Source organism: Odocoileus virginianus, chromosome X (assembly GCF_023699985.2).
Source record: "Odocoileus virginianus isolate 20LAN1187 ecotype Illinois chromosome X, Ovbor_1.2, whole genome shotgun sequence".
NCBI classification, from domain to species: Eukaryota; Metazoa; Chordata; class Mammalia; order Artiodactyla; family Cervidae; genus Odocoileus; species Odocoileus virginianus.
The window spans coordinates 28,347,849-28,364,308 of NC_069708.1; the positions used below are offsets into that span (position 1 = coordinate 28,347,849).

General features: G+C 36.5%; 1 protein-coding gene across 7 annotated transcripts in view; it reads left to right on the top strand.

The window, feature by feature from the left end:
- Positions 1-16,460, top strand: part of TAF1 (TATA-box binding protein associated factor 1) — a 79,929-nt gene that overhangs the window by 47,173 nt on the left and 16,296 nt on the right. The gene's annotated exons all lie outside the window — the stretch shown is intronic.

Genomic DNA, 16,460 nt, shown 5'->3' on the forward strand with positions numbered 1-16,460 from the left:
TTTCTCTGCAAAAGAGCAAACATGGTCTTTTGCTAAGAATGAGTAAGGTGGTGGGAGAAAGAATTTGAAGAGAATGAATCAGCCATGGTTTTACATGTGTTCCCCATCCTGGACCCCCCTCCCACCTGCCTCCCCATCCTATCCCTCTGGGTCATCCCAGTGCACCAGCCCTGAGCACTTGTCTCATGCATCCAACCTGGACTGGCAATCTGTTTCACACTTGATAATATACATGTTTCAATGCTATTCTCTCAGATCATCCCACCCTCGCCTCCTCCCATAGAGTCCAAAAGTCTGTTCTATACATCTGTGTCTTTTTCTGTCTTGCATATAGGGTTATCATTACCATCTTTCTAAATTCCATATATATGCGTTAGTATACTGTATTGGTGTTTATCTTTCTGGCTTACTTCACTCTGTATAATGGGCTCCAGTTTCATCTATCTCATTAGAACTAATTCAAATGTATTCTTTTTAATGGCTGAGTAATATTCCATTGTGTATATGTACCACAGCTTTCGTATATGTTTGGCTGGAATGGAGGTGCAAACCATTGGCATGAAGATTTGCAAGGATTTTGGATAGGTGGTACATATGAACATTAGAGTAACCCATCATAGTGGAGAGGGATTTGGAGCCAAGAAGATTGTGCCAGGTGTGTAAGTCCTTAGTGAATGTGAGTTGGTTAATGATGGTGAGTAAAGGTGAAGAGCAGAGATCTCAAACTCAAGTGGCCTATAGGGGCCAGGCAAGTAATGTAAATGAGTTGAGGTGGGCCAAGTGTGGATTGTGGTAAACTGGAAGAGTATGTATATTCCATCTAAAGAGGCTTGTACTTTACTGCATCTGATTATTTCCTAAGGAGATGAGTATCCATGTCACTTGGTATCTTAATTTTTCAGGAGAAGCTGAAAATCTGGATTTTGTATACATTTGACATTTCCCATTTTTACATATTTGCAAATTGTTTAGAGAAAATTTTTAACTCTGAAAGCCAAATAAAAACATCGATCTGCCGGCCAAATCTAGCTCCAAGGCAGCTCGTTTTCAACCTCTGGCATGGTAGAGAACAAGCCTCAAAGTAGGAGGAATTTTTTTTCCCTCAAGGGGAGGTAAATAATAATTTGGTAGCAGCAGTAGACAGCCTAGAAGGCTGTCTTCCCCTCATCCTTAACCAGTGGATGAGAGTATAAGAAACCTCTGAATAGGGCAGAAAGGGTTAGTGGTGTCATGTGATAAGAAATGTGACCTTTTTTTGTGCTAAAAGGATATCCATTATGGAGTTGAAGGCACATATGAGATGTTTCCTACCATCAGGTACTATATACAAAATAATACTTTTATTTAAAACTGTGTTGGTTTGGCCAGATATGAACCTGCCTCTATTTCTAATTAATAGTAATAAAGTCCATGTGGAATCTATTCCCTGCTTTAACATTTTTATTTCAAAAAATTTTACTAGCAAAGTTAGAATGGTAACTCTGGTTAACATTATTTTGACCCTTTCCATTCAGATTCTTCACGCATATCCCACTGCATAATGGCATATTTCTATAGCATTTTACATACTTTCATTATCATGTATATAACATGTGAGCTAGGTTGTACATAGCTAGAATGCTTAGCACTAAGGTTAGGATCATCAAGCAACAAGTGAAAGATAAGTAATACTTCACCTAGAAGTATGCAGTATACGTTGGAGTACTCAGGTCTTGTACTAGAGGTAGTGGTGATAGACTGCACACTAGTATTAGAGTTCAAGCCTTTAGGTCTGTTCAGCTACCACAATGGTGCTGAATCAATTGCAGAGCCTCTGTTCATGTTCAGATTACATTTGAAGGAACATTAATAATCAAAGAAACCCAAAACTTGGGATCAGAACTATTCGCAATAAAAGTCATATAACATTCCATGTCGGTGAGCATGATACAGATAAAGAAATCCTGTCTGAAAAACACAACCCAAAGTTTATACCAGTCTTAGCAAAACCATAAAGTAGTTGGCAGAGGCCTTAATACTTAATGTTTGATTAAATTTAAGATAAACTGCATAGTCTGTGGGCTTCCCAGGTGGCTCAATGGTATAGAATCCACCTGCCAATGCAGGAGACAGGAGACACAAGTTTGATCCTTGAGTTGGGAAGATCCCCTGGAGGAGGGCATGACAACCCACTCCAGTATCCTTGCCTGGAGAATCCCATGGAAAGAGGAGCCTGGCGGACTACAGTCAGTGGGGTTGCAGAGAGTTGGACATGACTGAGCGTGCACACATGCCCACATAGTCTGTACCAATAGATGATGCCAAACTATTCGTGATGAAACCCCTTTTCCCAAAGAATTTCCTAGCAAGTTCCTCCTCCAGTGTTCTTCAAACCAAAAATTAATAAGAAGCCATCTTATCTATGATAAATAGATCACATATCATAAAATCTGAGTGCCTGAAGTTTTAGAATGATCAGCAGGACCCTACAGTCTAGATTAGATAAAACAATAAATTTACCCAAAAAATCTCCAGAAAAGTTTTTTTCTACACTTTTGTTTGAGTAACTCCCAACCCTGTATGATCTCTAATAGTTCTGTGTATAGGACTCTTTTGTGGAGCTCATCGTATACACACGTGCAGCTTAGCATTCAGCTGAAGATTTAAGAGAGCTTTTCTGCAGACCTTAGATTGTCTGTGGAGTTCCCTCCTCTCCAGTTCTGTCCTGCAATTTCCAACTGTTCTAGCCTCCTCAGACTCCAGTATCTGTTTCTATGGCTTAGTCAGACTGCTGTGCTTTTCTTGGATTCAGCAGAAAGCCAAGGACAATTGTAGGGCTCACTTCCTTTATTTCCTTTCTCTCAAGAGTGACAGTCCTATACTTCTTGGTCGGAAGCAGTTGTTTCATTTATTTTTTTTGCAGTTTTCTGGTTACAGTGGGAAGACTAATTCAGTAGCAATTACTCTATTGTGCCCAAGAAGGTCTTTAGGTTTATTGTATTTTCTGAGATAGCAATTTCATTTTTTTTTTTTTTTTCATGATCTTATTTTTTTTTTTTTTTAATTAGTTGGAGGCTAATTACTTTACATCATTACAGTAGTAGCAATTTCATTTTTATGTAGTTATATTTATCAGTCTTTGCTGTTTAGATTTCTGTATAATTGTTTAAAAGACCTTCCCTACTCTGAGATAGCCAACTATATTTTCTTCTAATATGTATAATATTTAAATATTTACTGATTTTTAAAAATAGAATCTAAGATATAAGGTAAATATCTAACTTACTTTCTCTTCCAAAGAACTAGCCATAGTGTCCAAGTTGTACCTATGGAATGGTCTGTCCTTTTGTACATTAGTACAAAATGCTACCTTTATCATGTAGTAGATTCTTATATATTCTTTAACCTATTTTGGAGCGTTCTGTTTTATTTATTTGTTTATCTAATCTGCACTATTATCACCAGATAGTGTCTCTGATTATCATTCAGACATTATAATTTTAAATTCCTCTGATGTGACTCTTTCCCCAATTAGCCTAAATAAACTCTAGGATCATTTTTGTTAAATTCTAACTTGTTGGTGACAGATTAATTTTGAAATCTTAATTTATGGATTAATTTGAAGAGAATGTATATCTTTGTAATATGTTTCTACATCTAGAAGCTCATGTTTCTTCATTTATTCACTTGTTCTTTTACCTTTGTCAATAAAGAATTTTAGGTTATGTTGTATAATTTCTAGGCATCTTTTGTTTATTTCTTTATGTTCTATAGTTTTTATTGTTATTGAGCATCTACTTTTCTTGTTGAGTTTATTCCTGGCTAATTTAAAAGTTTTGCTACTGTTGTACATGTGCTCCCCTCCTGCAAAGTGGTTATTAAATCTAAAGGTTTCAGTCAGTTTGAAGAATAGTATTGTTAATAGGTTAATATAATGCTTAAAGTATTTTTGTATACTAGTTTCTAAGTCTGTCTGTAAGTTTGGCCATTAATAAATATTAAGGTTCTTTTTTTCTGTCAATAACTTTCCTTAGATTGGGGTATAAGTATTCCTACATAGAGGTTAAGTCTCACATCATTAAAGAAAATAAAATCTCTTTCAATACCGCTTCAGCCCCTTGCTGCCATTCATTCTTTTCATAGCTGACTTTTTGTTTGTTTTTATTGTGGTAAAATATACATGATATAAAAATTTACCTTTTCAACCATTTTTAAGTTTACAATTCACTGGCATTAAGTACATTCATAATGTTGTGCAAGCATCACCACTATCGGTTTCCAGAACCATTTCTTTCTCCCAAACAAAAGCTCAGCATCCCCATTCTCCCACCCCCAGTTCTTGGTAAACTCTACTTTCTTTCAGTGAATTTGCCTCTCCTAGGAACCTCATATGAGTAGAATCATACAATAAATAAAATATTTGTCCTTTTGTATCTGGCTTTTATTGCACTTTGCATAATGCTTCCAAGGTTCAACTATCCATGTTGTAGCATGGATCAGAATTTCTTTTTTTTTTCTTTCTCTTTTAATGAACATGTAATGTGTCTCTCTATTCTTTACCTGCCATCCGTGTCTCACTCAGCTTTAATCTAATTTCTACCCTGCCAAGCATACCAAGTGAACAGGATCACATAATTGCCAGGTATAGTGGGCACTTTTCAGTCCTTATCTTTACCTCACCCCACTCTTTGACATCATTGAGCACTTCTTCCTTGGAATTATAGTATGATTGGCTTCATGACAACTTTCAGCTCTTACTTTCCTTCTACCTCTTAGACCATTACTTTTTTTTCCATTTATTTTTATTAGTTGGAGGCTAATTACTTTACAGTATTGTAGTGGTTTTTGCCATACATTGACATGAATTACCATTACTTTTCAGTCTCCTTTACTGAATGTTATTCTGCTTGTTACTACAAGTTTAACCACCACCTCTTTCTGATGACTCTCAACTCTATTCTGGGCAAAGATCTATATATATCCCAACCACCTGCTGAACATTTCCTCTTGGATGTCCCAGTGGAACCTGAAACATGCTTCAAACTGAATATTCTACTGTCCTTCTCCATTCCAACTTTCTCCCTGTGTCCGTTACTTGACTCACTCCTTTACTGTTTTCAGTCTGGATTTAATGGGTTACTAGCATCACTGAGTAGCAGCTGGAAACCTCACAGGTATTTTTGATTCTTCCTGTTGAATAGATCCCTGACTTCCAGCATATCACTAAAACCCTCGTTATATTTTGCCTAAATTATTACAATAAATAGTCACCTGGCTAATATCCCAGCCTCTAGACTTCTAGACTTACCTCTTTCTAACCTATCATTTGCATTTTTGTCAGATAAACCTCTAATTGGAGAGGGAAATGGCAACCCACTCCAGTATTCTTGCCTGGAAAATCCCATGGACAGAGGAGCCTGGTGGATGGTCCATGGGGTCATGAAAAGCTGGAATGACTGAGTGACTAAACAACAGACCTCCTTAGTAATTCATACTTCTTATAAAAAAAGATCAGATGATACGGAAATAGATAGAATTAAATATTAAAACTTCCGGAGACACTGCTTTGGGAAAGATTCCCAGTGTTCTTACTTGCTGCAAGTAATAAATCTTTCCTTCTCCTGAGAAAGAAGAGAAAAGCTTCTTCCTACCCGCACACTCTTATTTCCATGGTTTTATTCCCGAGAGGTAACAGTTTGGTGTATATCCTTTAATCTTTTTTCTGTACTTACTCAAAACATGGTAAATAATTATGCATTAGTTTTTAACTGTTTGTCTTTTTTTTTTGCAAAAATGGACATTTTTATAGATAATTATTCTTTAATTTGCTCTCTTTGTTCATGAATATATCCTGATCTTCTTTTTTTAAGCTTCTATTTTGAAATAATTTAGACTCAAGAAATTACAAAAATAGTCTATAGAGACCTGTATACCCTTTATGTACCTTCCTCCAATGGTAACATCTTAGATAGCTGTGGTTCAGTATCAAAATCAGGAAATTGATGCATTATCATTAGCAAGATTACAGACTTTATTCAGTTTGCACCTTGAAAAAATCTATATTCATCTGTGCATGTATATTTTTATGCAGTTTTATGCCATCACCTAACCACCACAATCAAGGTTTAGAACTGGTCTGTCATCACAAAAGAACTCCCTGATGATACCTCTTTCTATTCCTGTCCCTTCACATGCACGCACCTTTCTCCTTGTTCCTTGGCAACCACCTAGCTGTTCTCTATCTCTATACTTTTGATATTTGAGCATCTTATATAAAGAGTAGTACAATATTTTTGAGATTGACTTTTTTTCACTAGGCATAATTCAAATTATTCTATGTGTCAGTAGTTCATGTTTTAAGTTGTTGAGTAGTGTTCATCGTACCAGAAGTTTGTTCGGCCATTCAGTCATTGAAAGATATTCAGTTCTCCAGTATTTTGCCATTATGAATAAAGCTGGTATGAACATTCATGTACAAGATTTTGTATGAATGCAAATTTTCCTTTCTCTGAGATAAATGCCCAAGAATGAGACGGTAGATATATGTGTAGTTTTCTGAGAAACTGCTCTACTCTTTTCCAGAATGCCTGTACCATTTTGCATTTCCTCCAGCAATGAAGGAATCATAGTTTCTCTGCAGTATTTAGTATTACCACTATTTAAATAAATTGTATCTGTTCATCTTTCTCATTGTGTTTTTACTTTGCATTCCCCTAATGGCTATTGATATTAAATATCTTTTCATGTGCGTATTCACCACCCATGTATTTTCTTTGGTGAAGTGTCTGTTTCTTTGCCACAGGTTTTGTTTTGGCTGTACTGGGTCTTTGTTGCTGCTCGGGCTTTTCTCCAGTTATGGCGAGTGGGGGCCACTGTCTGGTTGTGATGTGCCAGCTTCTCATTGTGGTGGCCTCTCTTGTGGAGCACAGGCTCTGGAGTGTGTGGGCTTCTGCAGTTTCAGCACGTGGGCTCAGTAGTTATGGTTTATTGGCTTAGTTGCCCCACTGCACATGGGATCTTCTGGGACTTGGGATCAAACACATGTCTCCTGCATTGGCAGGCGGATTCTTTACCACTGAGCCATGAGAGAAGTCCTGCCCCAGTTTTAATTGCATTGTTTTCTTATGATTAATCAGTTTTAAGGGTTCTTTATGTATTCAAGGTACACTTCCTTTATTAGATATATGATTTACAAAGAATTTTTCTAGTCTTTATCTTTTCAGTCCTTGGACAGTATTTCTGGAAGAACAGAAATGCTTCATTTTGATGAAATCCAATTTATCAGTTCTTTCTTTTTGGATTGTGCTCCTGGGTACGTCTCTAAGGAGTTGTTGCTTTATCCAGGATCACAAAGGTTTTCTCTTATATTTTCTTTTTTAAAGAAATTTTATTATTTATTTTTGGCTCTGCTAGGTCTTCGTTGCTGTGCTTTTCTCTAGTTGTGGCTAGTGGGGGCAACTTTCTAGTTGCAGTGTGCAGGCTTCTCATTGCAGTGGCTTCTCTTGTTGCAGAGCAAAGGCTCTGGGGCTCTTGGGCTTCAGTAGTTGCAGCACATGGGCTCAGTAGTTGGGGTTCCCAGACTCTAGAGCACAGGCTCAGTAGTGCAGTACCATGGGCTTAGCTGCCCCGCAGCATGTGGGATCTTCCCGGATCGGGGATCGAACCTGTGTCTCCTGCATTGGCAGGTGGATTCTTTACCTCTGAGCCACCAGGGAAGCCTTCTTATTTTTTCTTTTCTAAAAGTTTATAGTTTTAGTGTTGTGCATTTAAATCCATGATCCATTTTGAATTTATATACAATATGAGATTTAGACTGAAGTTCTTTTTCTTTTTGCCTATGGATGTTCTACTGTTCCATTATTGTTTGTTGAGAAGACTACTGTTACTTCAGTAAATTGCTCTGAGCACCTTTGTGAAAAATCAGCTAAGTACGTGGGTCTTCTGGGTTTATTTTGTTCCACTGACCTATCCCTCTGCACACTGCCGTGATTACTGTAGCTAAGCTACTGTAAGTGTTATCATTAGGTAGAGTGATTCCTCTCACTTTATTCTTTTTATAAATTGTGTTCTTATTCTTTTGCCTTTCCACATAAATTTTAGAAGAATTTTGTCTATATCTACAAAAAAAGTCTTGGTGGATTTTTAATAGGAATTGAGTCAAACCTATAGATCAATCTAGAGAGAATTAACATCTTTACTGATCCTGTCTTATTGTTGGTGCATAGAGATCTCTATCATTCTTTTTAATGTATTCCATAGCATATATTTGTATCATATAATATATGTATATATATTATCAATATATATACATATATTTGTATCATAATTGATATCCTTGTACATTTGTAGGAAATTTTGATAGATGTTCTAAAATTGTGTTCTAAAAGGGTTGCACCTGTTTATAATACAAATGACAGTGAGGGAGAGTGTCTGTTTCCCTACAACCTTTCCAGCTCTGGGAATTATCAGTGTTTTAAAATCTTTGCCAAATTATGTCTGTAAAATTCAAGTATATAACTTACACTGGAATTTTCCATCATAAAAAGTTACATGCGCATTAAAAAAAATCAAACCATATAAAATTGTATAAAGTGAAAGGGAAAAAAATCTCCCTGTCCTTCTCCTTTTCCCCTCCCACTCTCCGGAGTACCATTGGGTTTGGTGTGAAGCATCCGGGCCTTTTGTACATACCATATATTTTTTCTTTTTTACAAATGAAAGCATATATTTGGTTGTACAATTTTTACTTGACATTGTTATGGACCATTTTTCATTCATCTAAGTATGTGATATTGTTTAAGTAAATTCTGTTTCTATATGACTCAAAAAGGCAAAAGAATGAACTATGTAGCATTATGAATGCTTTAGAAAAAAATTTAATTTTTACTTTGCTTTTAAAACTGTTGTGGCTGCTGATTATGGATAACAGTATGGAGATTCCTTAAAAACTAAAAATAAACCTGTTTGCAAAGCAGAAATCGAACCACAGACTTAGAGAACAAACATATGGATACCAGAGGGGAATGGGGGGAAGGGTGGGGTGGGATGAATTGGGAGATTGGGATTGACATATATACAGTATTGATACTATGTACAAAATAACTAATGAGAACCTGTATAGCACAGGGAATTCTGCTCAATGTTCAGTGGTGACCTTAAGTGGGAAGGAGATAAAAAAAAGGGGGCATATATATATATACATATAGCTGATTCATTTTGTTGTACAGCAGAAACTAACACAACATTGTAAAGCAGCTATATTCCAATAAAATTTTTTTAAAAGAAAAAAAAAAATAAATAATAAAAAAAAAATAAAAATAGAGTTACCATATAATCTAGCAGTTGTACTCCTAGGCATTTGTCTGAAAAAGATGAAAACTCTAATTCAAAAGGATATATGCACTCCAATGTTTATGGTAGCACTGTTTACAACAGCCAAGACATGGAAGCAACCTAAATGTCCATCAAAGATGAATGAATAAAAAAAGAATTTACACACACACACAATGGAATATCACTCAACCATAAAAAAGAATCATATGATACTACTTATATGTGAAATCTAAAGTGATACAAAAGAACTTATTTACAAAATAGAAATAGATTCACAGACATAGAAAACAAACTTACAGGGCTTCCCTGGTGGCCCAGTGGTTAAGAATCAGCCTGCCAGTGCAGGGGACATGGGTTCAATCCCTGGTCCAGGAAGATCCTACATACCATGGGGCACCTAAGCCTGTGTACCACAACTACTGAGGTTGCATGCTCTGGACCCTGTGCTCTGCAATAAGAGAACCCACCACAATGAGAAGCCCATGCACCATGAAAAGAGAAAGCCTCTCGCAGCAGCAAAGACTCAGCGCAGTCAATAAATAAATAAAACATTAAAAAAGAAAACTAACTTAAAATTACCAAAGGGGAAAGATGGAAGAACGGATAAATTAGGTGTTTGAAATTAATAGATACACATTGCTATATGTAAAATAGCTAAATATCAAGGATCTAGTATATAGTACAGGGAACTATTAATATATTTACCATCATATATATGTATATATATACATATATATAATGAAAAAGAATCTGAAAAAGAATGTATATAAATAAATGAATCACTTTGCTCTATACCTAAAACTATCACAATGTTGTAAATCAATTATACTTCAATTAAAAATATACTGTGGCTTCTACTATGTATAAAAAAGGTACAAGGATATATTGTGTAGCACAGGGAACATTAGCCAGTATTTTATAACTAAAGGGAATATAATGTATAAAAATTTTGAATTACTATGTTGTACACTTTAATATAAATCAACTATGCCTCAATAAAAAATATGTTGGTGTCTACATATATATTATGGAGAAAGAAATGGCAACCCACTCCAGCATTCTTGCCTGGAAAATCCCATGGACGGAGGAACCTGGTAGGCTACAGTCCATGGGGTTGCAAAGAATCGGACATGACTGAGCGATTTCATATTAAACAAAAAACTGTGGCTGAAGTAAAGGAAGAATGCCCAGTGGTAATTGTCATTTGACATTTCTGTGAGAATATTTATTTGTTGTTCAAGAATTCAGGTTCTGCTTAAATGTGACAAGGAGTAGACATATGATATCCATAACTTAATTAGTCCTCTTTTCTGATGTACTGTATTGAGCTAGTAAATAGTGATATAGCAGTCTGTTACAAGGCAACATCTCACTGAAAGTCCTATGCTTATGGTGAGTGAGATATTATAATATGCTGGTAAACAGATATGCACCAGAAAATGTTAAGGCTTCAACAAAGCCCACATTTTCAAAAGCATTGTTTGGGAAAATAAAGATGATCATTTGTTAAAAGAAAAAGGAGACATGGAAAAACGGGCTTCCTTTTTAGCTTGGGAGTTTTTATAATGTATTTTCAAGGCAATGTGTTTTCTGTGGTGCTAGGAGAAACAAAACAAGACCTTGTTACCATGAGGGTTGTAAATCAATGTTAACTTCCCTCATTTATTCTATATAAGCTATTATAGTTGGTATCATGTAGAATTAGGTGAGGGCTTCCCAGGTGGCGCTAGTGGTAAAGAACCCACCTGCTTATGTAGGAGACATAATGAGATGTGAGTTCAATCCTTGAGTCAGGACGATCCCCTGGAGGAGAGCATAGCAAACCACTCCAGTATTCTTGCATGGGAAATTCCAGGGACAGACGAGCCTGGCGGGCTACAGTCCTCAATACACAATACACAATACACACACACACACAATACACACACACACACAATACACACACACACACACACAGAGTTAGGTGAAGAATATAGAAGAAAAATAGGCATAGAAAGACTTAATGGCCTAAATCTAATAAGTGATTGCTGTAAGCTCCATGGAAGCAGAAACCATGTCTGTTTTATATCCACAGTGTGTAGGATAATGCTTCGCACATAGTAAAGACTCCATAACTCTCTATTGAATGAACTAATGGCCAGAGAAAGAGGTGCAGTACTAAGAAAAATTGAAGAGTGGTGCTGTAGAAGCACAAGTTTAGAGAGTTTCAAGGAAGAAATGAATGTCAATTGCAAATGTAACATGGTACTGCTTGAATTTAGTCTGAAAACTATTCAGTGGATTTGGCAGTTAGCATAGCTTGTGTTTATGTTATATTCTGTGAAGCCATGAAAGGACATCAAGGACAAGGACTTATGCCTTGGCTTTTGTCTTTTTTTTTTTTTTTTAAATCTTTGTATCATCAGAAGCTGGCACTGTACCTGGCTGATAGCAAGTACTTAAAAAGGAAGTGTTAAGATCTTATAAATTTTATGCTACAGGAAAAGGTGTTTTGAATTATCTGTATTGTTCTTTTTCTGATTGTAGAAATATGAGATGAACGGGTTTAGCCAAGGTTATGTGTATATTTTTTAAGTTGCTAAACGGAATGGTTCATTTGGAGGGGAAGTATTTTAACATTCTTTGGGACTTTTTATCAAGTAGGTCCTGAATGTAAATCCTTCCCATGTCCAGTGAGATTTATTATCCCAATTCCCCTCTGGATAGTTTCTAGCTTCTTGAGTTTCTAGTCCAGATTCTGAGTTTTGTTACTCTGGTTTGAGAGCTCAAACATCTTATCTTGGAAACTGAACATCTTAATCTGCATTTGATCCTAATGTAAAGAGCCTGACTACAGTCTGCAAGATTAAATTCACTTCTCTTTTTACCTTCTCTGGACCTGGGTGTGTGTTTATAGCTCAGTTGTGTCTGACTCTTTGCAACCCCATGGACTGTAGTTTGCCAGGCTTTTCTGTCCATGGAATTCTCCAGGCAAGAATACTGGAGTGAGTTGCCATTCCCTTCTCCAGGGGATCTTCCCAACCCAGGGATCAAACCCAGGTCTCCTGTATTGGCAAACTCTTTACTGTCTGAGCCACCAGGAAAGCCTTTTTCTGGACCTAATTTGAGATAAATATCTATCTCAGAATTGAGAGAGCCCAAGCCTATCTTTTAGGGATCTGTTGACTGTGCATAATTGAATTTAGTAATTCTAGTTTCTTCAGGAATTAGCTGTGCAGATTTTTTTTCTTTTTAAATCTGGCACTGATTTTTTAAAGCTTTCTACTGCTACTGAGATTTTATTTTTTAATTTTAATGATTCACATTGCAACACCTGCATGTCCCCCACACTGTTATGCTTGTTTTGACAGTGCTCATCTTTTTAGGAGGAAAGTTATTTTTAGTATTTGTGGAAATGTTCTCAAAGGAAATGTGAGCTTGAGAGTGATTACAAACCCCTTTCTCTTGGTTGTGCAGGACTGCTAACTCAACTGGTATTTTTTCTCTGAAACCTTTTAGATAGCAGTAATACTTGTTTGCTGTCTCACTACTAGAACTACAAAGCTTATAGCTTTCCTTTCTTCTCCTGGCATTACTAAAGAGTGAAATTAACTTAGAAATGACAAAAGGAATTTTCTTTGATTTTAGTAAAGTATCAACTTTCCAAAGCTGTCACTGGAATTATCACTATTTAGGGACATTTGAATTTGAATTACATGTGATTCTGTAGGCCACTGCCATCCTTATGAATGAGTCAAAGTATAAATATAAATATATTTGTTTACATTTGCAGCTGCTTTGCCATGATTACTAAATAAGGAGAGAGAAGAAAAGCAAAACTTTTCTTTTTTGCAAACAAAAACGTTTCTTTTTTGCAAATGGGTCACTTGTTCTCTTGTAAGGCACAGTGGTAATTCATAGACAGCCTTATATTTCATATTCATTTTCATGCCATTCTGGGAATTATTCTTGCTAAATTCTGATTTTCTGTATAGTAATTCTTTAGGGACTGGGAAATTGAAACTCAGTTTCTATTTACTCTCTTCTCCCCTACAACAGCCCCAGCATCTTTATTATTCCTGCAGAGACCCTGTTGTCTGTGTATGTCTTTTCATTGGATGACTCTTTTCTTCCTAAGCTGTGAAACCTAAAGCTGATCATCCTACTTTTAGTAAGCACCTGATTACTGTAGACTATAGAGCACAATTTTTAGCTTTATGAAGGTGGTTATGGACCCCTTTGAGAATCTGATGAAAAAGCGTGGATCTTCTACTCAAAAAAATATATATTACGTACAAAATTCTGTTTGCAGTTTCAGGGGGTTCATGGATCTCCCATTACCACCCCATTCAAGAATTTCTGGTATAGGTATAGATATCTGGGTATTTTTATCCTTTTTTGGTGGTGTTAGCAGTGGTTTGCCAACTCCGCCACATCTTTCATCAAAAATACTTCAGTGCTGTGGAGCTCTGCTCAGTGTTATGTGGCAGCCTGGATGGGAGGGAAGTTTGGGAGAGAATGGATACATGTATATGTATGACTGAGTTCCTTCAGTGTTCACCTGAAACTATCACAATATTGCTAATTGGCTATACCCCAATACAAAATAAAAGATTTTTAAAAAACACTTTAAAAATACTTCATTGTTACTTTTCATATATGTAGAGTTCAGTAGCTGAAATACTTGTAACTCCTGAGAGCATGGACCGTCAAAAACTGAGAACAGACACAGTTAGTAATCAAAACACATAGAGAAGTGTGTTAGCTATATAAATAAGTATATTTTTTATATTCTGGAGATTATTAGTGGATATTTCTTTAGAGTTATGTGTTGCAAAGAAAATGGAGAATGAAGAAGTCACATCTTTAAAGTGGTTTAAGGGAGAAGACTTTGCAAATGTATAAAATTAATTTTTCCCTGCATTATAAATGAGAACATTGAGATATTGAAAGGGTTGGTTATGTTTCAGTTTCAAAACTGAAGAGCTGAATTCTTAATCTGTAGGCTGGAATTTTAGCGATGAGTCAGGTTCTTGTAGGTGTATGAGCCAGGATATTGCCATAAGCTGCTGATGTACTTGCTCAGTAAAGGAAGCCTGTGACTTGTATGCAGCCTGTTTTCTCTAGCATCATGCATTTCTAATCAGCATGAAAGCTTGTATGATAACTTTTTCAGTCTGTCTCCATCAGTACTTTGAGGACCAACCTACTGGTGGCTTTAGGAGATTAGAACTCAGAAACTTCAGCTGTGGACTCCTATCTCTCAAAACTATTCCTGACTGTGAGCCAGCTCTGGCTGTCTTTATGTCCTGAATATCTTTTAGTTGACTTAAGTTTTCTTTCTGGTTTGGCACAGGCAGCTTGTGTGAGGACACAACTTTATTTTACATCTTTTATAAAGAATAGATGGACCTACGCTGTGAGAAATTTAATCTGAAGTGAACTTATTTGTTTCTATAAAAAGTATAAAGTGTTAGTTGCTTAGTCATGTCCAGCTCTTTGCAACTCCGTGGACTGTAGCCCACCAGGCACTTCTGTCCATGGGATTCTCCAGGCAAGAATACTGGAGTGGGTTGCCATTTCATTCTCCAGGGGATGTTCCCAGTCCAGGGATTGAACCTGGGTCTTCCTTATTGCAGGCAGATTCTTTACCAGCTGAGCCACCAGGGAAGGATAGCTTAATAACAATACTCAGAGTAGTTATGTAGTTATGGCACGAAAATGTCACATGGGGTCTATTTTTTATACTATACATCCTGATAAATAGTAGGTTTAATTCAAGGATTACCTCCTCTATGAAGCCTTTCCTAATTTTTCTTTCCCTCTTCCATCCCAGCATTGGTCACTTCCTCCTCTATGCCTCTACTAAACCCTCTTAGGTATTTTTTCAGTGTTGTATCACCTCATTTGTTTATAGTCTGTCTCACTGGGCTCCCTGGTAGCTCAAACGGTAAAGAATCTGTCTTCATTTCAGGAGACCCGGGTTTGATCCCTGATTTGGGAAGATCTCAGCCTGGCAGGGTGACAGTCCATGGGGTTGCAAAGAGTTGGACACGACCGAGTGACTAATAAATACACTGTGCTAGACCTTAAACTTCTTGAGGATATAGTCTGTATCTTAGTCATGTCTGTGTATTATGCCTGGCACCTAGAGGTGCTCAAAAATGTTTTACAAATGAGGAGGTGAATAAATAGTATATTAAAGAATATTATAGAGCACTTAAGACAGGGAATAACAACTCAGATGCCTTCAGGCTCCAGGCATAAACAAACAAAGCAGACCTGGTAGGGACTGTGTGAAACACACGCCTTATCTAAAAGGGGCAGCTGCTACTCAGATCCAGCCCATTGGTGCTTCGTGAGAATGCTGACTGTGTGTTGCCACCTTTTAATTTTTTGAGAGAAGCCAGACATTTGGGTTTTTATATGAAATCTCTTGATTGTTAAATGTTGCCAACTAATTAAGCTCTTTTTAAGCTTTTAATTGAGATATAATTTACGTACAGAAAAGTGTATGAGTACACAGCTCAATCCATTTTCACAGACTGAAGTGATTTTTAAATTGAAGTATAATTGACCTACAACAATATATTAGTTCCAGGTATATAATGCAATAATTTTATATTTCTTCACATCACCACCTGAACTGATTTTTTTGTGAGCAAAATAAAAACTGGATTGGCTTGCAAGCCACCAATTTACCACTTATAACAAAATCTGTATGGGGAACTGTGTAGTTTGGTTAAGAATCACCCAGTTGGTTAACTATCTTAAAGAGGCACATCTGTCAAATGCAGTGTGTGGACCTTATTTGGATTATAATTCCAAAAAAACAGCATTTATAAAACAATTGGGGAAATGTGAATGTTGACTGGCCATTTAATAATATTAAAGAATTATTGTTAGCTACCTTAGGTGTAATATAGTTTTTTTTTTTAATTTTTAAAAAACATTCATTTATTTATTTGGCAGCACTGGGTCTTAGTTGTGGCATGCAGGCTCTTCGTTGCAGCACGTGAGGTCTAGTTCCCCGACCAGAGATCAAACCCAGGCCCCACGCTTTGGGAGCGTGGAGTCTTAGCCGCTGGACCACCAGGGAAATCCCCAGTAGATGTTTTTTTAATAGTTCTTACTGTGTTTTATTTTTTAGAGCAGTTAGAGAAAAATTG